Here is a 24,316-nt window from a genome sequence, read left to right on the forward strand (position 1 = left end):
ATTTATTAGTCACTTTATGCTCTCTGAGTTTCTGTGAAAATGAATTCACTCACTCCATGTTCTTTAATTCTTCTGTTGATTCCTTTGATATAAGCTGTTTTTAAATGCTACTTTTTTGTATGACAAGGATGTATCATAGAAACTATGAATATTCATTGACTTTTAAAAATCATTTGACCATTCCTAGTTCATGAGATAATAATTTGCCTGCATAATACTTTTCACCTTTAAATCTAAACATTGGTAAGGGAGACTTGATTTTTATCTTCCCAAGGAGGAAAAAGTGAAACAAATGGATCATGGAAATAACCTACTTTTAGATCACAGAGCAGAGTAGGGATGGAACAAAGTCTGATTTTCAAGGTAGTACTTCAGTCACAAGCTAAATTGCCTTTTCTACGGGTGGAATATTCAGTAGGTAAGAAAGCTTTTTGATTTCTCTTTGAGCTGGTTTGTTGGTATAATCTTTGCTAGTATGTTTGTCCAGTACATCTGGACATCTGGAATAAATCTATTCCAATTCTAGGCCTGCCAGTGATTTCCTGGATTTTGCTGATACATCCAGGGAGGAAGAAGCGTAGGCAAACATGCAAAAAATTGTTGTTTTGTGACAAATAAGACTGCAGTAAGTTTGGAAATTAGATGAGGGGAAGATTTTCACTTTCTTTTTCATGTTAATGTCACCTGTAACACTCTTAATCTTACATTCTGTCATTTCTTCAGCCTTCTTTTCAACAATTGTGCAAAATCTGTATACAATGTAATTTCAGAGGGCTCTTATATACTTTTGCGTCTGTTATTTCCCTAGGGCAAATTACCTAATGTTAGACATTACCCAACATACATTGGGAAGATATTCTGTGTTGGCAATGCTGTCATAGATAGTACACCGTCATAAAGTTTCCTCTTTTCATTATATGGTTCAGAACCCAAGACACACTTCACTACATTTCAAGAGAGGTGGGGGAAAAAACCACCCCCACAAAACCCCCCCACATATAAAAGACAATAAAGAGGGAAGAACAATTGATTTTGGAGCCAAAAACATATAAAGAACAACAACATGGACAAAGGATAAATTCTAGAGTTCTTCTGATCCCTTGAAGAAGGGATACGTAGAAAAGTGAAATGGTCTATGGGGAAAACCTGTCAAAAATGTGATACGTAATTTCTCTCTGTGATTTCAGGAAAAAAGAATTGAAGAATTAAATTGGCACTTAAAGTTTATGGTTATTACTTTTGACATTTTGATGAGTTCTTTACTGAATAAGAATGAAAAGCATCAGACTAAAAATCTGGTCTCAGCTATAACCGGCTAAATTAAATATCAGCCCCATTCCCATTGTGGTCATCTATATGTTGAAGTATTGGCCCTGCTGCTCCATCAAGTTTTACAGCTTGCCTGAAGCTTTGCATTGCTTTAGTTAAAAGAGTTTACATGGTTTAAATGATCTACATGGTTTAAATATGATTTTTAACATTCATGAATTACATTCAGTTACGCTAAGCATAGCAGTGGAAACATCTATGTGATGCACGTAGAGAATCACTTGTGCGTGCTAATTTCTGGACTGCAATCTTTTTTTTTAAAGAAACCGCTGGTTTTACTTGTACGTAGCTGAACAGATTTATGTATCTGCACGTTGTTTTGTCCTGTACTGTACCGTCTCCTCTCTATAACTATGGGAGCTGGTCAGCTGGAGTTGATCCCTTGAGTATGTTCCAACAGTTTCAGGTGTTTGAGCTTCCAGCCTGTGTGATGGGTGCAAGAAAGCACAGGTGCTGTGAGCCCATTTCCAAAAGGATCAAAATTGTTCAGCATTCCTCAATGAAAGTTTGAGTAAAGGAAAAGAAGATAAAGAAAAAATTTCTCTAGAAATGCGTGTTTTATTTCGGAACTACATATGGAAAAGAGCACCAACTTGGATTATCCTTCTGCAGTTGATTATTCTGTATAGATTGGTAGGTGCCAGCAAAACTTTTCATGTGGGCATATGCACCATATGCATATTGTAGCTCTCGACTTTTATTTTGCTATAATATCCCAAAGTTTCTAGGAATGCTGCAGCTCCTTTATCAGCTCTTAAAATATTTGATGCACAAGTTCTCTCTCTCTAAGAACTGAGTAGAAACTCCTCTCCCTGTCTTGCAGTTCAATTCAAAATGTACAGGTGTGACAAGCTGACAAAGGTGCTAATATGAAAAACAGACAGCCCTAAGTCTGCTAGCAGTAGATATAATGCACCTGTCAAATATAAGATTACATTGTATTTTTAAGGCTTAATCCCCAATACATTTCCTTTTTTTTAGCTGATATATCGGCGGTGGATTTTTGCTTTGTGTGTTTGCTTTTCTTTCTATTTTTTAACTTACTACAGTACTTTTGAAGAAGATAATGTATTTACATGTTTTGTAGTTGTCTTATGATCACAACGCTTTATTCTACTTTTAAAATCTCTCCACAATTTATACATCTTCTTCCATTTTAAACTGAAGTACTACAGCATTTAAGGTTTGGGGTAAAAATAAGAGACATTGAATGGCATAGGAGGTCAACTACAGGAAGACATAGTTTGAATTTATAGGTAGCATGTGAATTTAGGAGATAATGTAATTCTCCATAATGTAACTATTACCTGCTGCTCTGAGTGAAAGCATTATGTGGAAGATTCATAAGAACCAAACTTGATTTCCTTTAGAGAAATAGCAGTCCTGAGTCTAAGAACAAACAAGAATTGCTGCATTCTTCAAGCGATAAGATTGAATAAAAAAGCAGAATATAGGCAACTGCAGTATCCAAAGAGGGACCTGGATGTCTGTGCCACACTCATAAAGCTGTTCTGTCTTGTAACCGTGTCATTTGCAGTCTTGTTTGCATGTGACAAAAAACTTTGGGAGAATCCTTGATGCAGGTGAGTAATAGCATCTGTAATAGTAACGTGGTGGGCGCCACGGTGCTCAATATTTCACCTACTCGTTCCCTTTTCTCTGGAAAATTAAGGAGACTGGTGGGTCAGCATATTTTGAGAGGGGTTTTAGTTCTCATGTACTCATTTCAGATCTAGATGCCAGATTGTCCCATAAAAGGGAGTCTCTGTAAACAGAATAGCTTACAGATAAGGAAAATAACTCAACAACATGAAATAGCTATCCAGAAGAAGGCAAGACATAGAGTTAGGAGTAGAATATGAGCCTTTTGACTATATTTGTTAGCTATCCTTTAGACCATTTGAGAAGATTGATGACATTGCAAAAGGTAATATAATCAGAAACTCTCCCTGATTCTTTATTGCCATCTTTTAAAAAACATTGGTTACAATCTGTCTGTTGTTTACTGTAGCATTTGTGTATGTACAGTTATTAATGACACTGGGATACATGCATAAATGTGGTTTAGTTTAAAGAAGAAAAGGATGCTGTTTTCCAGCAATAAAATCCAGACCTTGCATACATGGGGAAAATATAACATTTATGAATGGCTCTTGCTTGAGATCAAAAACATACTACTCAGAAACTCCAAAATCTGATCAGCTCAATTCTGCTGCCTCTGTTTTACCTCGTAGTTCACGACCAATATCTCCTGATGTCAACTACATATATCCCATCCTGATTGACTCTTTTACCATCTTAGCAAATGCTGAGGAGGAGCCCATCATGATTTGGTTTGCTAAGAAAATATAATTGGACCTTCGACCACATGGTGTTCTGTGGTGTTGGCCTTGGCAATGGTTAAGTTAATTAAAAAAAACCAAAACATAACTAGTAATCCTGTTTGATAAAAGCATTTATTATACCAGTGATTTTATTGTGTAGAACAGTGGTGTTATAGTCAAACAAAGACAAGAAGAACATTTATTTATTTCCAGCAGCTTGCCTTAGTCAATTGGAGACAGCAGGAGTCACCTCTGGATAGGCTGGTTCTTGAGAAGAAGCATGCACAGTGGCATTCCCTTACTGCTAAAGAGTGAGAAAACCAGCCTAATTATAAGAAACATGAAACGAGATTATATGAGTCAAGCATATTTAGTTAGAGAATTCCAAATGGCTTTGATGTCATTGGCCTGAAGGATAAAAAATCTGCACTAAAACCCACTTTTCCAATTTGTGGGTGAAAGCTAATGGAGGTTTTGTCTCACAGTAAATTCAACAACAAAATTATGTCTAGAGAAAAGTAAATAATCTCCAAATTGTTTTTATAAGACAAAAAAAATTATTGCTACATTTCTGATGTGTATATTTTTTTGTTGTTGCAATGAATTGCACTAAGCTGACTTAATTGTAATGAAAAATCTCTTTAGAATGTTTCTTTTATCTTTAAGAGAGTCATACTTGTGTGTAATGCTGAGAAGGTTGTGAAATAATTTCTCAGGTTTTCACATACTGAAATTAATTACATCTTGTAAAGTTTATCACCGAACTTTTAGTGTCTCTCTTCCTCTCTAATTGTCTATATGCTTATAGCCTGCAGGAAACTCTTGACCATTTTAATAAGCTATTAGTAAGATAATAGAGATCCCCTTTTGGTTATAAAAATGTTGGTAGTGATTTGCAGCGGGTAACTGTTCATTAGAAGTACGTTATGCTGTGATTTGTTTGAAATTTCCTTTTACAAACAGCAGATAGAAGTGAAAAAATACCTGATTCTATCATGATTAATGTTCTTCTATTACAAAGCATGGTTCTCTGTGCCGACAGAGAAGTTGTCCTCCATTCAGTAGAGACTTTGTAATTTTTCACCTCATTGGTATATTAGTGAAATCAAAGCTACAGATTCTGCTAAATTGGTAAATAATTAGAAGAGGCATATAATGGTCCCTGACCCTTTTTTGTTTTTTAAAAGTCAGTCCATAAAAATTACTTCTCCTTTTTGCATTTTGATTGCTCTTCCAGTCATAGCTAAATCTAGCATTGCTTGTCTTACCATAATGAAAAGTCACTTAGCAGATCAAATGAATGACTTTCATTGATATCAACAAAGGGCCTTGTTCACTGACATGCTTGTAACAAATTTCTTCTTCAGGGAGAGTTTTGGGTGTAGAGACATACAGCTGATTTCTAAATGTGACCATTCTTACTATATTTTATACTTGAAAATGTATGTCTTTGAAGTTGTCTTCTGCAAGATAGTTTAGTGAATTGAGAAACCAATGGGGCACTGTTGGACTTGCCCTGCATGTAACTTCTTGCTTGACATGTTGAATGGGTATGTCTGTGCTGCACAATGAAGAGCTGTGTTGGTAGAGATCTATACCGTCTCAGATAAACAGAGGAGTATGTCTTCATAAATAATGTATGCAGGAAGAAGGACAGCCGTATAAGAAAGTCAGCCCTAATAAGAAAGGTGTACTGTCATGAAATGATAGTATCTCCTTGTGATGTAGTGATACTATATCTCCAAGAAGTGAGAGCAGTATATATTTGCATGCTAAGTATCAGGCACAGGATTTTCTGTCTTAAATGTATATAGTACTGGAGCTTACTGTGCTACAAACTTGGTCTGTCATAACTGTATTCTAACACATTTGGGCTAAAAGCTGCCTATAGAGCAATATCCTCACTCTTTAGTTCAGTTTAGCATACTCATCTCTTTTTTTTTCTTTTCAGAGTAGAATGTGTAGAATGTAGCTCCAGTATAGTATGAAACAGTTCTACAAAACTCTGAAAAAGGATGACGTGAGGAACTTCTGCTTGTTCACTGAGAGTAAAGCTCCTAACTTTTGAAAGGCCAACAGTGGTCACAGCAAGCAGAACCTGCGTTTTGCATCTTACCTGAAAAATTGACCTTTGGTACTTCCAGCACCATAATGTTATACTGGTTCAACATACTCTCTGCAATGTCTTGTAATTCATCAGTTCTTGCACTTTCTGGCATGCAGCCTCACTTCTTAGCTAAAGTCCTATTTCCTAGTTTACTTAGCCAGGCTGAGGAGAAGGCTCATAGAGTAGAGCACAACAGAGAGGTGTCAATCTATTTATAAGGCAGATCTCACCACTGCAACTTAAGAGTACTTCTTAGCTGATAACTGGATGGGTGTCCAGATACATCTTGAGGCTGTATTGGGACAAGACATGGGTAAGTAGCCTCCTTCCTCCATGTCTACTCTGATTTCCACTGGAAGGAAAGTGGCTTGCCAGCAAGGGTGGATCTGTAACTGTTTGCTTTAGGCAACTGGTGTACCTGGGGCTGTGGTTTACTCTCCAGAGCACAGTTGCCTTGTGATTTACACCCAAACGTAGGTACCAACAGAACTATAGAGCAATAATTGGAGCTGTAATCATGTTTGACTAGTAATTACCTGACCTGTGTGGATGGGAAATACCTGCAAAGTTCCCAGCCTGGAGGATTCAGGGAATATGCTCTGTTTCTGAGACATTATCCTGTTGGGTCTTGAAAGTGAAACCACATCCCAGTTTGCATTTTATGAGAAACTTGAAAATACTGGTATTGGCAGAAAATTTTGTATATAACTACATAATAGAAGATACTCCATGAGCCACAAATTCTACTTTTCCACCAGCTGTATCTACTCTGTTTTTCTGCTGAACAACTAAACCTAACAAGATCAGTAAATCGGTACTAGCAGGTCAGAACAGGATAGTTTGGTCAAGTTGCTGGTAGGTGATGAGATGCTGTGTGTGAGGGAGGAACTTGCTTATTCTTTTTGCCTCTGAGGGATGGGCGGGGGGAAGTATATAAAGATGTAGCTGATACCAGAAATACAAGTCAGGACGATCATGATTTGAGAGGGCACAATTAGTAATATAATTGCACCACAGTAGCAATAATTATTATAATTAGTTTTATTTACATAAATATAGTTCTGTACTAAATGCTGTAATTAATGTTATGGACACATTGTGATTTATGGCTTGTAAAGTGAAAGATTATTCAAACAGAGCTTTCCCCTTGCATGGTGAACAGTGACTTCCTTTTTGAGGCTAAGAAATGTCATAGTTTTATACTTTAAATAATAATGATTTCTTTAAGAAACTCAGCCAAGGATGGGAGCATATGGAAGGCTCTAGCTCCTCTGGGCACTGTTCAGTATTCACTAAAAGCAAAGGAGAGAGAGGTCTGGTCGACTCATCATCTGAAGTCCAGCTGATCTCTGTGTAAACAGGCGTCTTCACATAATGTAGCACCTGACAATAACAGGCTCAGGCCAGAGTCTGAAAGGTGAAGTCCCCAGCAGTGGGTACGAGGACGGGAAGAAGATGAAATGTCAGTGTAGGATTGGAATGCACAGTACCTGCTGTTTCTATTTTGGAGGAAATTAAGGAGGAGTTGCAATTCTTCCCTGAAAACTGGAGGCCACCAGAGGGTGGATCTTGGAACAACTGGTGAGGAACTAAATAAAGAGAAGCAGAGGTTTGAAGCTGGCAATGGTGGTGCTGAGAGGATGGAAGTACTTCTTAAGGAAGAGTCAGCTGGAGGGCTTGGAGACAGATATACTGAGAAGGCAGGGTTGGGTAATGGAGGTGCGTGATGTCGTGGGAGAATAAAAATGGGAAAACTGCTGAAGTTTTATCTAGGTTGGAAAAGGTCAAGTAGAATAGGTGGGTGAGTATAGTCTGTCATACTCTGTTATTTCTGGTAACCCTGCATGGATTTGGAGCATGTGCTATAAAGAATGGAAAGTAGCATGAAAGATCTCCTGTAGTGTGGGAAAGATGGGCTGGGTCACATGAGAGACTTACCAGGTTGGAGTACGTCAGTGAGGTAATTAAATATATATATGTTGTAGTATTTGTTGCAAATGTGAACTAGACAGAGACAAAAGAGGTTCCCATTGGGGTGGACTGCAAGCAGATGCCAAGGCAGTGCCCCAGGCCAGGTGGTGTGTATGAACCATTAGCTGTAATAATTAACTTCTCTCAGCTGGGTTCAGGTGGCTAACAGGGCTGAGTGGGGCTTTTGCAGGGCCATGAAACAACCTGCTTTAAAAACTTGATGAAGATGGGCCATAAATGGATTAAAGAAGCACTCTTAAGGGTGTTCATAACAGAACAGATGGTTTCTCCTGGGCCTCACTGGTATCTTACTGCCACTCATACTTCTGTTGGGATTAAACATGATTCAAAGAGAGACTTTGCTACCTGAAGGCTTATGAGGAAACGAAATGCCTGGCTTTGAAAAGGGAGTGACTGGAGCATGCATCATATTGGGGAACCCTTGAGAGGAGGTTGAACTGCTTTGGACTTCCGTGTAGATTTGAGCTGAGGAGAAGGTAAGTGGGATGGTGTTGCTGGGAGGGTGAGCTAGGAAAGTTGAGGAGCCTCTACTGCTGTGGGTGGTATGGAGCTGTGTTATGTTTTTCTGCTTTTCTGAACCTGCACTGTTGTTCTGAATTATTGCAAAAAGAGCTCAAAGTTATATAATTGTTGTGGGTTACCATAAAAATGATGGAGGGAGAAGTAGCTGCAGGTCGCTTGTATTTGTACAGATCCGTGTGTTCAGCTTTATGTTGATGTATAGCTGGATACAGGATGGTGGTGGGTACCTGAGTCCAAGTCTATTGTCTTGCTTGCTACAGCTGTGCTGGGTACCAGGGAGAGCTGCTCAGCGGAACAATGTGCTTGCCCCTCGAGCTGTCTCAGGAATGGGGTCAGTTAAATAGTGGGGCTGACGTGCTGCTCTGCCTGGGCTAATTAAAAGCAATTTGTTTATAGCTTATGAATTCCTATCTTTATTTTGCTCTTGAGGCTTGTTCTTTTTAAGAGTGTGTGAACTGTGATTTCTGTGGATTGTTAATGAGTTCTTTTGGTTGCTTTCATCTGAATGTACAAAGTTGTATGAAGATGTCATTCTTTCTCCTTTAAATGATTATGTCAGGTGTCCAGACTGTTGGGTATTTTTTTAAATTATTATTTAGGTTTTTAATGGTGTTGTAATGAGGGCAGTAACCTTTGAGATGCTGAGTATTTTCTATGGGGAATTAAGCCGCTGTGGGCATTCAAGGGTGCCTGCCAGCTTAAGTACTTGGGTCATTTTTAATGTTAGTATATTTGCTTAATTTTAATAGATGTGAATGTACCTTCTTGGAGAGAGAGAGGTTAAGGAAACAACTTTTATCACTTGTTCTCTGCTCACTGTTGGATGGAGGGGGAGCAGCAAATCACTGAAAACTAATTAACAAAGAGAATTAATAGTAAGGAAGATACTGTGTTTAATATGGAAGCGGCAAGTACGGTTGAGATCTCCCTGCTTGTGTTTTTGGTCTGTAAGCTGGAAATTTCCTTCCTGCCAGGAGTGGTATAAGCAAAATTCACAAGTATGTGCATGTTTTAGTGACCGATATGCAGAAAATTGTGTGTACCTTTTAAATGTAATGGTTTCAAACACTTTCTGTTTTCTCCTCTGGCAAATAAGAGGTCAAGAGGAGTAAGACCCTGTGACTTGCTGACACTGGAGATAAAGAAGTATTCAGCTTGGCTTGTGGTGATTCCTGAATGGAAGGATGGGGGACACAGTACAGAGGTGCCCAAGTTCCCTGGGTCTGCAACAACATGTGTCTGTAATAAGGCTAAATCACACTGGAGAGTCCATATGATAGCATATTTGTTGACTGTTAAACGAAGGCAAAATGAGGTTTTCAAGTTGGGTCTGAGTATAGCTGCCGCTGTGATTTTGTGTAGATTACTTAAATCTCCCTTTTCTGTTTGTTTCTGCTGCCTCCCTGAAATGGCAACAATGGTCCATCGTGTCTATCGGTTTAGAGCATTGCTAATTGCAAGTGTTTAATGTTTGTAAAACACTCAGAAAACGAACAGCCATCTTGGGTGAGATCTAATTTCCACTGTTCTTGCCACAGAAATAAAAGAATGTCAGTGTCAACTTGCCTCAGATCCACTTCTGACCCCAGGCCTGACAACACTGGGGCCTGGGCCTTAGTTTGTGGCTCATACAGTGGGAACAGAGCTGCTTGCTGTCTATTTATCAAACAATGCAAAAATCAAGGCAAAAATGTTTCAAAGCTTGGAGGCAAAATACTGCCTTGCTTCTGTAATACTTCTTAGCAGGCAAGCTGCAGGGAAGTTTGTTAGTATTAAAAAGAGAAAAGTTGAGCACTTCATGAATAGACTTGAGAATGGCAAAACAATGTGCAATATGTTGGAGAAGTGTGTGTGTGGTTGTAAGAAGCTCCTATAAAGGATACTGAGTACTGTCATAGTCCTGCCCTTCTGTATTTCTACTAATGAGTATCAAAAATGGTCTGTTGAAGGTTATAAATCTGACTTCTTACAGCTCTCCCTAGCTACCCCGGACAGGAAATTCCCCTCCACAGATGTGGTGCAGTTCTGCAAGTCAGAACCCAGTGAGCAGTCCCAGCTAAATCCTGGCTCTTCCCATGGGAGCAGTATTTTGTATGGCTGACTACTACTATTAACATTAATTTCTCTGGCAAATTAACTAGAAGTGTCTTTTCTAGTTCCAAATGCTAAGATCCAAGATGACAAGGTGGCAACTATCTAGTCATGTAAATAAAATGCTTAGCTTAGGCTGAATTTTTAAGCTCTCGATTAGTTCAAAGACTAAAAGAACATAGAAACTCTCTCAACATAAGTAGACAAATGCAGGAGTCCTAACTGGCATTGCAAAATTGGAAGGATGTCTGCTCTATCTAAATCCATGTCCAGACTGATGATTTGGTTCATATCATCAGAGTAAATGAGCTGATGTCCCTTTTTAACAAGGCCATATATTTCATAGTTGAATCCAGTCAAGTTAAAAATGTCCTTTCATCAAAAATACAAACACTTAAGTTGGAGGCTGGATTCATGTAATTCCTGTAGGACTTGTAAGGATATATATGGTGTATCTTCTACAGCAATTTCTGTTGGCTTCCTTGTACAGCTCCTGTTTGTAGGACAGACCAGACCTCAGTTGTGCCCTTTCCAGTAAAGCTGGAGCTCCAGTGTTCGTCTGTAAACGGGGATGACGGGGCTCACCAGGCCGTTGGCAATGGAACCTGCATGTGTGGACTGCAGGTCAGAGCAGCTTCTGAATACTGATCCAAGATACTAAATGCAAGAGAAAATGCAGGTGTCAGGGAAGTGATTGCTTAGTGGATAGAGGAGGAAGGGGTGAACATGATTTGAACTATGGAATAAACCAAAAAGCTCAGATCCCAGTGAAGATCTGTGTGCTAGAATATTTGTGATAAAGGACATGAAAAGGCAGCCTGGACTGCAATAGAGCAGGCAACATTAGACCACAGTGCTCTCAGCTGAGAGCTCAAATTAAAGTCTGCAGCAAATGACTTTAGAGAAACAGTTTGGCATACACTGAAGGCTTAAAGCAGAGAGAGATTTTACTGCTAGTTTGCTGGTAGTTGCTTAGGCTGTTTTATGGGTAAGAAATGACAGCCCCTGTCTTGCCTTAGCAACTGGGTGCAACTGTGCTTTCCTACAGAACACACTGAGAATGTGTTCAAGCTCAGCCATATTACATCAATTTTGTTCTTAAGTCTGAAAAAAAGTAAATTGCAACCTCCCTTTCTTTTCCCTATTAAAAAAGCTCCCAAAGCTGTACTGAACCTTTGCGAAATAAACAGGAGCAGAGAAAACTGGAATGGACAGTCTCTCACTAAAAATGTATGTACTGTAACTTTACATTCAGGTATCCTTGAGCTGCTAATGTGACTTTCCTCTTTGGTAAATTGAATCATTTTTTTTCTTGGCTATTCACTGTTTTGTTCACTCTATGGGAACTCTTCGATCTCATTGTTGGTGTAAAAAGTTCTGATGAAGTCAACAGTGCCTTTCCTGCTCTGTTTCTTCTTAAAATTGCATCGTGGTGTGTTTTTTTTTTTTGCTTGGAGGTAAAAATACTGCATCCAACATAGAGATATTTGTGTCAAGCAATAGTACCATGTGCTGTAACTTCTTGGTGCCAGCTGAAGCTCTTGAAGTTCTTGTTTGGTATGGACAATCAAAAAATGGAATCTGTAGAAGTCCAAGACTTGAACTTAATTGAGAGAAACTACTGGAGCATCTTAGGAATTTCTTCCTATCATGATGTGTTTCCCAAAGCCCTTCCTGGATAGGATCATCCACACATTCTTCTCAAAAATCAAGGTGTGTTTTTGAAAGACCGGGCCTGTGGTAGTGTTCCCTTTAACAAGGAGGAAATAAAGGAAACAAATTTTCCTTATGATGGAAGACTAAGAAATATAATTCTCAGTACTCTCTTGAAAAGCATGGACTGATTTTATTAAGGTAAAAATTCCTTGTTCATGAACCACTCTCTAGCACAATAATATAGGAAATAAAGTACAATATAGGGGACTTTTTTCTTCCCACAGCTGGCCATTCAGTTGTGGCTTCCAAGGAAGGGCAAGAGGAAAGAAGCTGTTATCAGCTGTGGTTGAAGCCTTTCTGAGCTTGCTGGCTGACACTGCAGCTGGAGAAATTAGTTTCCTGGCCTTGAACTCCTTTTTCTTTGCAATTTTCTCATCTTTGCTACTAACAAAGAGTAATGCTTGTCTGTGTCACAGATCAGCTGCTTCTTTTATAATTTCTGTGGTGTTTTCATTGCCTTTAGTGCTGCTGGCAACTGAGCTGATGATTTCATGGGAGAATTGCCACTGAAATACCTGGTTCATGCCTGTAATGTCTGTTCATTTTGGATTTCCCTGTGAGATATTTTACGGAAAAGTAACACTGATTATGCAGTGTTAATAATATATGTAAAATATATGGGCTGAGGGGAGAGAGCTCACTTGACCTAAATTTGTGTTGGTCTCAAAGCTGCTCTGAGGTTTTGTACAGCATCCTAGGGACATGGTTTAGTGCTAGAGTTTGGATAGGTTATGGCTGGACTCGATGATCCTGAGGGTCTCTTCTAACTGAAATGATTCTGTGATCCCTCCTGTAAATACTGCCTGTATTGGAGACAAGTAACGTTTTATTCTCAACTACATCACTCCAATTCTTTATCGTAAGTGTGTGTTTCATAAACTGAAGCTGACAGATTTTGTGAGATTTGACCAGTGATCTTTGTCCCTCTTGTTGAACTGCTGTTTCCGTGTGGCTATAAAATAAAGGCTGCTTTCATTCTTCCCTTGGCAGATTCCATCTATTGTGACTGTGTCCCTCCCTTCAAAAAGCAATCACGTACAGAAAAAGAAATTCAGTATCTTCACATGTATGATGAGTTCCTGTTAGAGCTCTGTGGAAAATACCCTTTGAAAATAACTGAAAATGGGTTTGTTGTCATAATTTGCACCACCTTACGGAATTTTGAGCGTGGAATTTGCCAGCAATTAAAACAGTGGCTAGATACGTCAGGGAAATTAGGTTTTCATTTGGTAGACGGCAGATGTTTGGTGCATACATACTGGCTGTTTCTCTTGTTTGGAAACTATTTTCCCTTCTATAAGAAAATTAACAACAATAGATAGACATTAACTACAGAACTTGGAAAGTGCTGTAGGTTATTCTAAGGCAAAAACAAGTTATTGAATTGTCAGGTACTTACCAGTTGTTAATCACATCACTTCCTGTATCAACATGGTTACTGCTGTAATAAGGTTCCTGCTGCACAAAAACTGTGCTTATTTATAGCGGCTATAATTGCATATTTGACTTTAAGTTGTGACTTAACAAACCAATAGCTAGTGGCCAGCTGCTTTCTTAAATGGAAAAAAATATCCCACAGTCCAGAGCAGATCTTCGAGGCACAGAAATTAGCTAACTGCATTGAACCATGGTGGGAAGATTCTGAGGAGCTTTTAGGGTGTGAAAAGTCCACATCGCTGTGGTTATCTCTGGCTTATGCAGGCACTTGATACCTCAAAGTCTTCCCCCAAATCAATAATGACATCTGTGTCCTGTTTGGCTATAAAATTTATTTTAAATTCCTTAGTGCTAGATTGCACCCAGGACTCATAGATGTGTATCTGTTTCCTCTCCATGTGAGCACTTGATTATTCAAGCTGTCCCATCAGACTAAGCAGTAAGTTGTTGCAGGTGGGGGAGCTGTAGCTTGATCTCCACTGGTGGCACTAGTTATACCTGTGTTATTGAGTGGCCTCCACCCAGTGCAGCTTCAAACCTGATTCCCCATGGCCTTGCTGCATATGCTGCTTGCTCTTATAATGTTGTGGCTACAATGCTAAACTGTCAGAATGCCCTTCTGGCGCATATCTACTTTGTACAGTTTGTCATGAAGAACTGGTTTCAGTGTTGCTCATGTTTGTTCACTAGAAATGGCTCTGTCATTCACTTGGAGTGTGGTTTAGAGCTGGATTGGCCGATACAGGAAAAATGACAGTTTTACAAGGGCTTTACTGAAGAGCTCCCTTCAGATGGTTTGTATGGATTCCTATCCTTCTAGCTTGGCCATTTCCATACTTTTCACATGACATAGCTGTTTCAGAAAGATCTGTGTACTAGGGAGAAAAAGCTTGAAATCTCTTGCAGATCTGAAGCAGTTTTCTTCCCATTACATGAGAGGAGATCACAGTTTGAGACTGAAATGAAGTCAAATCCCTTTGAAGGGCTGAATAAAGAGCACCGACCTTCAGAAGGATGAAAACTGACAATGCCCGAGTCTTACTGATGTGTAGAAGACACATTGTTAGCTAATGGAGAAAAGGGGGGTAATTTTTTTTTTATAATATATTTCTGCCCTCATCCTTTTCTTCAAACTCCATCCTGCCGTGACCTGTAAGTTTTTCATATGACAACAAGCATTTTTACATCTTTGCTTAATTGGATGCCATGGAGCCAAATAATTCTGTGCAACCCTTAGAAAACTTAGCAGAAACACCTAGATGGACTTTGATGCCAAGTCTATCAATAAGTGAAAAAAAGATAACTAGGTAGAGGTATCGCTACTACTGACTATTACTACTGTGAATAATTCTAAGCTTTTTTGCAGCTCTGTTTATTCCTCCTTTTCTAATTCCTGAAGCATCATGTAAAGTATAGAAATAGAGCCTTTTATGTATCAGGAGTGTATAATAAAGTATGGTGAAATCCAGCAACTAGAAAAAAACCCTTCTGTATGTATGTGTGGGCAAACTTTAATTTTGCCTGAAGAATGTAACTTGCTGCTTTTTAATTTGTGGTGCAGATACAGCAAATCTGCAATTAAGCCTTCTAGCAGGTCTGTAGGACTGGTAATTGTTTTGTAATCCTTCCTTGGAACACAATAAATACAAACCGTAATCACAGGTTTAATGGGTATAATCTATCATAACATAACTAATGAAACAGTATGTGCAATATTATCTCCTAGTTCATGCTTCAAATATTCCAACTGTATTAAAGGAGCGTAGCAATTGCTGAGTACCCACCTAGGCAGGAAGGGAGGAAACAGGCTTCTAAATAAGTAAACAGTGTGTATCTGTATGATAAACAAGAAGGCTTATTCAAAATTCAGTTTGCTCTTGTGGAGGTGACTGAAAGCTTTGTACTGATTGCAGGTACTTGCTGCCACACTAAGGCCTGGTTTACCTAAAACCTTTTTTGAGAGAGCACACTGAATATATAACGGGATGTTTAGAAAAGGTTGCAGAATCATAAACTGTAAGACTCAGTATCTGTCTTAAGTGCATCTCTGCAGACATTTTGATCCATGTCTTTGTTCTCTTATGTTTTAATCACTTCACGATTCTCACATGTGCATTTGCATTTAGAAAACTTGTGGAATACCCAGTTTCTAACTTGATGTAAACCAAAGGGAGAGTTACCACAGAGCTTGTTATACAGACTCGAGTTCTACTGTGCCCTTATACTTACTCCTTCATGAAACACATCTTGGACCGATCTGGAATTAAAACTCTAGCTGTGTGAGTCTTTCGGGGAAGTTGTTGGCACTGGATAACACTGAAATAGTTTCAAACCAAAGTTTCTGGCCAGAGTTACTGAAAGGCTCAAAACTTACAAACTTGAGGTTGGGTTTCAGCCTGAGATTAAACCAAACCCAGCATTACTTGTGACTTCAGGCCGACCTGGCTGATCTTTAGGTTAATTTAACTCAGTTTTTACCTTCTCACTGCACTGCAATGTTGGGAGAATTTGTTGCTTGAAAAGGAAGTGCCAATGTGAGTCTCAAGGGATCATCCCTTCCTGTCAGGACAAATGCATAAATGTAATATATTTTTCTAGTCTCTTCCTGAACATACAGAATAGTAAGCTGTAGGGGAAGTATCCTGCCTTGGTAGAAAGTTGACTTTTGAGTATAAGGATGTTCTGCAGACCCAATTGCTGTGCCTTTTTTTGTACTTGTGCTGCCACCAGAGAGAAATGGCACCTTCCTGAAACCCATCCGTGGCAACTGTTGCAAGCAGTCTCTTAGTCTTTCCTTTGGTTTGTATCAGTTAAATCCACTATGGAATCAACTAAAGGAACTGACTGTTCGAAAAGCTTACATGAATTTATTTTCAGCTGACTTGCAACACACAGTGTTTTTTCCAAGTGATCTGCCAGTCTGACATCAGTATTAAATAGGATATTGCACCTTATGGACTAACAAGTCTGATTCATTGTGACAGGTTTTTTTTTCCTCTAACGTCTGAAGTTTTAATTAAGGGAGAAACATGTGGGAGAGAGAATAAAAATCAAGAGGTAAAATAGGAAATTGGTTTGCAAAGGCAGGGAAGGAACTTTGTCATTTATTATTCTAAAATATGAGAGCATTACTGACTGCACAATAAGTTGTATGTCCTCGTTAAAAACAAACAAAACCCATTTTAATTCATTTTACTTAAATCTGGAGCATCTTAAGAGCTTTTTTATATGCTTATGTAAGTGTGGCCAATCAAGTAATAAGTGCAAGGAGTAATGCTCTTTATATTTTCAGTGGATAAAAACTCCAGAGTGAGTTGTGTGTTTGTGTGCACACATGTCATACCAAGCTGGAACTGTAGGAAGGGCTGAGCACACTGGTGATCTGAGCCTGTACACGCTGATCTGAGTTTTCTAGTTAGAGTTGGCCTCAGAAGAAATCTGGAAGTGGCATCTGCCGCAAGTTAGCTTGTATTTTGTAGTCACAGAGTGTTAGTCAGTGCTTGTTACAGACGAAAAAAATTTGGAAGAATTTGGCTCACCGAAGAGCAGTGTCAGTGGATTCAGTTTCATTAGACTAAAGGTTAATTTGGCTCTAAAAACTAATAGTTTCTCTGGAAATGTTGGCTTTTTCAGTCACAAGTTATTTTTGAACACCAAGTAAAAATACAGTGAAGTTGTTGTAGAATTAAGTTTAATGCCAGTTATGGTTTTATTTCATTTACAGCTATTAAGACTGAGAAGTTATTTTCTGCAGACCAGAGTAAGTTCTGGAAGAGGTGATGGGAGACTTCTCGTAAGCAATAGTTTTCCATCATTTATAGTTTTACTTAAGGCAACAACGTGCTGTTGAATGAACTAATTTGGCTTTTTATGGCAGCTGTGACCTGTGTGATTTGTATCAGAGATATTCAGACCAAAATACCGATAGCTTCAATAGCCGCCTTCCTATACTTGCCTGGCATGAGTCAGACCCTGTGAAGTAGATGAAAACCACCTCTCCACTTTCTAACTGTTCTAAACAAAATAATTTTATCAAGTATATCACCTTTCTTGGTAAGAAAGTTTGGCATGGGGACTCTGTCTTCAGCAAAGTCCTTGTTAAAAGCCAGTTGTAACTTGGTGCATTCCAAACTCTTACTTGGCTGTGTGAGGAGGGCTGGAACACCAGACAGGCCCGTGCTCTTTCCTGGGCTGGATGTGGACAGCAATGAGCAAACCCGCTGAATGTATTTCAAGCGATGTGCTGTTGGGGAATCAGCTGTTTGCTTACAGTATTTGGGTCATCATTCATCATCCACATGAGTCCAGACAGTTTCTCAAAGCACTGTCTTCTCCTGTTTGACCATACTTTTTGAAAGGACTCTAAATGCCTTGGCTCATGTTGCTTGGAGCAGATTGTGGAATAGGGTTTATTCCTTGATAGTCTCCCCAGAGTTGGATGCTTTGTCTCTGGGCAGAGCTGTGTGTGTAACAGAGTCTTAGGCTGCAATTCAGGGGGCAGGTCTGTTTTCAGTGGCCTTAGTGCAGTGAGTTCATGTGGAAGTGAAGATCCTGGGAAAGAGAACTAGTCCAGGAACTGCCCTTCCTTGTGGCGTCTCCTTCCCATTGTGCCTGCCAGGATTCCTCCCAGCCCTTGCCTACCTTTTTCAGTGGCTTCTATCATCACTAGTGCAGACAGGCTTGGAAAACCATAAGGTGAGAAGGGAAAATTTGCTTAAGAACTCAACATTGTTCTTAGATGCCTGGGAGCTACTGGGAGCAGTGGGATTTAATATGATTTAAGACCATTCATTCCAACTTCCCTTTCACCCAGGGGTGCCCAGCAAGCAAGGAGAAAGCCCTTTCTTTGAGACCTATGCTTGTACCGTGACGTGGCTTCCTCCAGATCCAGGCCAGTCCAAATCTCTGAAGCAGCCAGCAATTCTGCCTCTGAGAGGATGGCTGTGCAACAACTTTAGATTTACAGCACGCTGGCTGTTGCTGGGTAATTATTCTGTGTGGGTTTTACTGCTTGGCAAATGAAAGATCGCTTGTTCCTCAGTTACTGCTGGGTAAGAGCTGGCACACAGCACGTACCATGGCTTTGGCTGAAGGGTTGTGAATCTAAACGAGAGATGGCTTGCACTCTGGGCTGCATGCTATAATCTCAAACAAGTGAGGCATATTCATCCAAAACAGGCATTTTCCTGTTTTTTCCAGACAGAGATTTTTATACTGAATAAAATTTGCCATCAGTTACACTTTCCATGTGGAAGAGCTTGACATTTCTGCTAATGGGACATTAGGTGTGCTTCATTTTAAACCTGCTGTGATCTTACCTCTTACTGTGAGAAAAAATTAATTGTGAAAGAAAATAAGACAACTAGTTGCAAAATTAAATACATATTGAAAATGGATTTATGCCTCCAACCAATGAAACATGGAACATTTTGTGAGAGCTCCCATCTACATTTCCAGAAATAGTCTGTGTTTTGATTATTATTTATATTATGTAAATAAATGCTGTGTTCTTGGTCTCGTGTTGCTCACCCCTTTCCTGAAGGTAGCTGATGTGAATACCGAGATAGCACTTCCATTCTCCCTTGTAAACTGCTTTAGGCACAGACAATCCTGATCTGGAAGTGCAATTCTTTGTTCCGTGGAGTCTGATCACAGTTGTAACACCTCTGTAGTACAAATAACTATTTTCATATCAAATATGTCACTTGTAGAATGACGCTGACACTTCAGTCACTTGATTAGGTAAAAAAACCCCAACCTCTGAAGGGGGTTTGAAAAGAAATCTCTGTCTTTGGCAGGTTATTTCAGAAGAATACTCCAAGTCTTTTACTAACACAGTTAATATGGACAAGTAGCAGAATGGTTTTTGAACTGAAAAGATAGACTTGAGGTCTGGACCATTCCTGTAGTGGTGGCTTTGCCCTTGTTGGATATTTCTTTTTTTCAGTGCAGGTGTAAGATGGCTTGTGCAAACCTGCAGCAGGTACGGTCCTCCTTTAGAAACACATCCTAGCTGTTTGTGAAATACACACTGTAGCTTTTCTTGTGACTGGCGTAACTGCCTTACCATAATCTTTAGAAATTAACTCTCTTGACTGGAAAAGGCAATTCACTGAGCTGACTTGGGGCATGTGAGGAGAAGAGAGGGAAGAGAAAGTAAGGGAATAAAATGTTTTCTATTTGTCACCTGCAGAAAGGCCTCACGGGGTAGGAAGGACTGGAATACCAATGGCAATGAATCAACCACCCCCTTCTACCACCAGTATAATGTATATAACTGAGCTTATTTTTTTTCCCCATCTTCATATGGCTCTAAATTACAGTAAACATGTCCTGTATTCCATCCTATCATGTTATTCCCTCTTCTCTGGGTAAGTTAAATCACTGCTCTCTATAGTGAGCAATGATCGCAGTGGTAGGTAGGTAGGTAGTAACAATAGCAGCATCCCAATTACTTTCAGTGAAACTAGTTCTATTTCCAAAGAAAGCCTGAGGTGGAGTAACAGAATCTGCCTGTGCATTGCGAGTGGATGAGTCTTCTCCAAATATTCTTTCATTCAAGTAGTGTTAAATAGTGGGGTGTTTCCCCTCCCCGCCCCCCATTTCCCTATCAAAAGGTTTGAAAAGTGTGTATACAACAAGGCAGCGAATTGGGAAGGTGATGAGAAAAAGTGGTTCTTGTATTTCAGTATTGGAGAGGAGGGCTGGGAAGGGGGAATCGAAGAAACAGGGACAGGATATCGTGGTTTCTCTGTATATGGTGAGACCTGGTTCCCCACCAATACTTCCTGGCAGTCCTTGAAGTTTTTCTGAGTTTTCATGTTATCGAAGTCAAATGTTGTAGGGCTGTGTCTTTACAAGGCTTGTCTGTGTGCTGGAAGCCATAATTGCCACTGAAATTAGGCAAATTCCCCCAACTTGTTATCTTCATTAAAAAAAACCCACGAACCAATGAAAAAAACAAACCAAAACAACAACAAACCAACCAAACTCCACACCAGCAACTCCCTGCCTCGCTGTTCTATACGGCAGTAAAATTAAAGAACAGCAGTGACATTTTTATGCCAGACTGCGTGACTACAAATGAGTATCCAAAGTGTGAGATGGGGAGAATCAGTGTTAAGGCCCTAAATGGGGCCTTAACTACATCAATGTCTGTATTAGCTAGTGCTCGACAGCCTCTTTATAAGGAAAACATCCTGGCAGTGTGTGTTCTGAGACTAATATTGTGTTGTTGTAAGATACAAGTAATAAATGTAACATCAGGGTAAATGAAAAAGCAGAGATTGCAGATATACTTGGAGTGATGTAGTTGCAAAACTTCGATGGGAGGAACAAAAACTGAAAAACTGGGAGATGGGATAGTTAAATATTTTTGTGACAAAAATCATATGAACAGAACTGCACTTTTATATGTATATTGTGTAATTTAAAAACTCTTTGTCAAAAGACGGTAAAATGAGTATGAATTATGTCAGCTCTTACTGAAAGCACTTTTACACAAGTAGTATAGCATTTTTTTGTACATGAGTAACCAGATACTGTATTATAAAGAGGGTAAGATTTCTTCAAAGGGAAGTTAGGATTAGTAATTTGTTGGCCTCTTGGCATAGCAGGTATGATTTAGGGATGTAGAGTGAAGCAGAGAATTTATTCAATGCCTCCCTGCTACAACAAATTGCACTAATCTGGTGGTTATCTTATGTATAATGGATTAGTTAGAAGATTAGTCAACTTCCTGTGTATGTGTATATCTTCAACCATGACCATAAAATACCCAAAACCTTCATAAAGCTCTAATAGCAGTTGAAAGGGAAGAAAATGACAGTTTTAGCATGAAGAAGAGATATTTGGAGCTGTCTTCCGTTCTTGAAGTGAAAACAATACAATATTTCCTTTTGTTTTAGTGGAGGGAGAGGGATCTAGATGAAGCAGGTCAAAGCAAATAGAACATCTGCCAACCACAATTACATTTTTACCCACAGAAAATATTCCTTTTCAAACTTGTTTAACTCTGGGGGAGATGTGGCATGAGTACAGCTTCCTGAGGTCACACAGTACTGGACAACAGGCAGATAGGGATGAATAGGAGTGCATCACTTAACAAGTGCGTAAAGTTAATTCAGAAGAAACGAAAGTCTTAATATTTAACAGGTACTCATTGTACCTCTTAATTTGCTTCACTGCAATAATTGCTCAATTTTGTTCTGAGGCACAACCCAGAAAATTAGATGGCAAAGAAATTCCAACATAGAAATCTTCTCACCAATAAAACATCCAATGTAAGGAGCAAGTAGCCTTGCAAATCTGCATTTGCTTTGAATGCTTCTGCTGTCCTGCTAAGCCTTTTCTTTAGCTTCCTATAAGCTGCCTTGATTATTGTTGGGAGGTTTAGCAGGCAGTGCATTACTTGTGAAGTGCAGAGGAGGGTATTCTGGAGCATTCTGTGGTACAACGCCACCACGCAGCTTGTTTTCTCTGGCTAGGTTAGCAGGGACAGGAGATCATCTCTGGCCTTAAACTCCTGCTGGTTTCAAAACAGCTGTCCCAGCACCAATGCCTGGTAACTAAACCATGTGCTACTTCTTAGCTCCAATGGATTTCAAAAGAGCATCTGAAGACTTGCATTTGTTACCAGGGCTTCCAGTGTTCTTTCTGTTTTCTATAAATGCTGTTTTCCTTATCTTTAAGAAGCTGGGCTGAAATCTTATGCACATCACAAATAATCCTGTGGTTAAATTTAATCAAGATTTGGAATTCCTTACATTGAATTGTTTTCTTGTATACATCTGATTCCAGAATAAAATGGGAGCAGGGTACATCAATCTCGGTTAACAAGATAAGTTGCTTTTTCCTACCATGAGCTGGGGGTTAGCATGCTGTGGGGTAGCGTGATAACCCTGGGCTAATCTCATGGTTGCTCTGAAGAATAGGTGGAAACATAATAATTGTGATCCAAATAGGTATAAAACATCCATTATCCAGTGGCTGAGGTATGTCCTGAGGTATGTTTTATGAATGTGTAAATCTTATTACCTATGCGCATCAAATATTCTTTTAAACGGGTGAATTCCTGGCATCAACTATATTTTTAGCAACACAGTGACTAATTTATATGTATTTTCTATCCATTAAGCTTGCCTTTTGGGCTCACTCTTTTGTATTTTGAAGGTATAGTTAATAGACACATGTCAAGTTCATTCTATCTGTAATCTTCACACATAATCAATCCGGTGTTACCCTTTCTTACTTGACTTTCTGGTTTTAAGAATAGCAAACCCTCCCCAGTCTTTCACAATTAGCCATAGTGCATGCAAATTATTTGCATATGAAAGACACAGAAGAGAACAACAGATTTGAAGATTGGATATGTGATGGTGGTTTAAAGTGTGCTATCCTGTCCGAAGAAGAAACAACTGTGGGGTTTTTGTTCATTTGTTTTAATAAATAGTAACGTGTTTTCAGCTTTATCCTCCATAATTTTCTTACTTCAGTGTAAAACTTTTGTTGATGCTGTAGCTGTATTTTGCGTTCGAGGTGGGCATTGCAAGCACTTTGGGAAAGGTGAGACTGAAGGAGCTCTCCACCCCAGCACAAACCTGACAAGAAGCTGAAGCTACGCTGTGATGCCAGTTAGCAAGAATGCTATTGAGCAGAAACAATTTACCCAAATTAGAAAAAAATGTTGAGCAGATGAATTATTTGAATGAATACTAAGGCTAACAAAGAATTTATCACCTAAAATGTTAATCAGAAATTATGCTTTCGCGTCCAGCATCAGGGCTGACAAGTGTAGTTATATCTGCTGAGTTGAGCCTTCTCAATTTCTTTATAATTTAAGTATTTTCTGGGCTTTAGTTTACAGACTTTAAGACAGGGAGGAGTTCTTGCATCATCCATCTTGTTTTTCACTCCCACAGCTGGAGTACTGCACTCCCTAATGTATTAGTGCTTTAAAAAAACCCCTCAAGCTTAGCTCCCGGCCCCCCAATCCCTGCTTGAGTCCCCCATGCCTAAATTCTCCTGATTAATCGTTAGAATGGCCTTCCACAGCACAGCCTTCTCCCAATAGACAAGCCTCTGCCAGTTCTACGAAAATGCAGTTTTGCGAATGTACAGGAGAGAAAGCAAAGGGTATCTCGGACAATATGGTTAATTACAAAATAATTCGCTAGCACAGCTACTGATGTTTCTGTGTTACTTCACATTTTGCAGTGAGCAGAATGAGAAGCCATTTCATCTAATGCAAGGTACTAATTTGAAGCCTGCTCTCCTTATGTTGTGGATATTTGAAATAAAAAATCCATATACGTTGGACCTCTAGAGACTGCTGCTTCCCAGAGTAACTTAGGAAATTTTGGTTTAAAAATTATGAACAGTGTAGGTTAATGTAATGTTTCTTTGCTCAAAGAGATTGACACAAGGCTGAGTTGTTAGAACATGTTAATCACTGGAAACAGTGTTTTCAGAATAAATGGCTTTTAGGCCTCATTTATTTAAATATCTTAAAGCACCAGAAGAGTGCTCTCCCCATTATTTCTCCTGCTGCTACTAAGAAATACCTTATATCTGCTAGATGCCTTTCACAGTAAAAAGACTGCAGGAGGCTGCAGTGGTTATGGATAACATGAATTCACCCATCCTTGCAATGCAGCCAGCTGTAGAGCTGACAAAGTACCACGCGTTTCAGCAACACGTAAACAATGTGAGGTAAAGTAGCCAAAAATGGAGCTTTTAACCCCTTTAGCTCAAGCTCTCTGGTATCCTTTGTCCTGGACAAGACATCTGACATATGATG

The 24,316-nt window shown here is 39.3% G+C and overlaps 1 protein-coding gene across 2 annotated transcripts in view; it reads left to right on the forward strand.

Moving 5' to 3' along the window:
- SLC39A8 (solute carrier family 39 member 8) overlaps positions 1-24,316 on the forward strand; it is a 66,293-nt gene that overhangs the window by 25,941 nt on the left and 16,036 nt on the right. The window lies entirely within an intron of this gene.

Source organism: Columba livia, chromosome 4 (assembly GCF_036013475.1).
Source record: "Columba livia isolate bColLiv1 breed racing homer chromosome 4, bColLiv1.pat.W.v2, whole genome shotgun sequence".
NCBI lineage: Eukaryota > Metazoa > Chordata > Aves > Columbiformes > Columbidae > Columba > Columba livia.